At 35.6% G+C, this 1106-nt stretch overlaps 1 non-coding gene across 1 annotated transcript; it reads right to left on the minus strand.

Annotated features, from left to right (window-relative positions):
* Positions 1–500: 500 nt before the first annotated feature.
* LOC144232389 (U6 spliceosomal RNA) lies at positions 501–607 on the minus strand. Its single transcript, XR_013335381.1, has one exon. It is a non-coding gene; the product is annotated as a U6 spliceosomal RNA (small nuclear RNA).
* Between the last annotated feature and the right edge of the window lie 499 nt (positions 608–1106).

Here is a 1106-nt window from a genome sequence, read left to right on the forward strand (position 1 = left end):
ACTGTCCTAGTTCTGTGAAAAATGCTATTGGTATTTTTATAGAGATTGCATTAAAGTTGTATATTGCTTTGGCTAGTATGGACATTTTAGTAATTTTGGTTTTCCCAATCCATGAGCATGGAACATCTTTCATTTGTTTGCGTCATCTTTAATGTCTTTCATCAGGGTTTTATAGTTTGTGGAGCATAGACTTTCCACCTCCTTGGTTAAGTTTATTCTTAGGTATTTTATTCTTTTTAGTTTAGTTGTAAGTAGGATTGTTTTCTTAACTTCTCTTTCTGCTACTTCGTCATTAGTGTATAGAAATGCAACTAGCTTCTGAATATTAATTTTGTGTCCTATGACTTTATTGAATTTAATTATCAGTTCTAGTAGTTTTTTAGTGGATTCTTTAGGGTGTTCTATATGCAAAATCATGTCATCTGCAAATAGTGAAAGTTTTACATCTTCCTTACCAATTAGGATTCCTTTGATTGATTGACTGATTGATTTAAATATTGAAAAATATGGAACATTTCATGAATTTGTATGTCTTTCATACACAGAGGCCATGCTAATCTTCCCTATGTCATTCCAATATTTTAGTACACATACTGCAGAAGCATGCACTATTTCTTTTTGCTGTCTGATTGCTATGGCTAAGACTTCCAGTATTATGTAAGAGGAGACATCCTTGTCATATTCTTGATCTTAGAGGAAAAGCTCTGTTTTCCCACTGACTATGACATTAGCTGTAGGTGTTTCATCTTTGGCCTTTATTATGTTGAGGTATGTGTTCCCTCTAAACCTAATTTGTTGACAGATTCTTTACAAAATATTTATTTACTTTGAGAGAGTCCATGTGCACAAGCACACATACACATGCATGGGGGAGGGGCAGAAAGAGAGGGACAGAGGAATCCCAAGCAGGCTCTGCAATGTCAGCACAAAGCCCAAGGCGGAGCTTGAATTCAAGTGCTGTGAGATCATGACCTGAGCCTAAATCAAGAGTCTGAAGCTTAACCAACTGAGCCACAGAGGTGCCCCATGTTGACAGTTTTTATCATGAATGAATGTTGTACTTTGTCAACTGCTTTTTCTGCATCTATTTAAATGATCATATGGTT

The sequence above is a fragment of the Crocuta crocuta genome, unplaced genomic scaffold (assembly GCF_008692635.1).
Source record: "Crocuta crocuta isolate KB4526 unplaced genomic scaffold, BGI_CrCroc_1.0 scaffold645, whole genome shotgun sequence".
Lineage (NCBI taxonomy): Eukaryota > Metazoa > Chordata > Mammalia > Carnivora > Hyaenidae > Crocuta > Crocuta crocuta.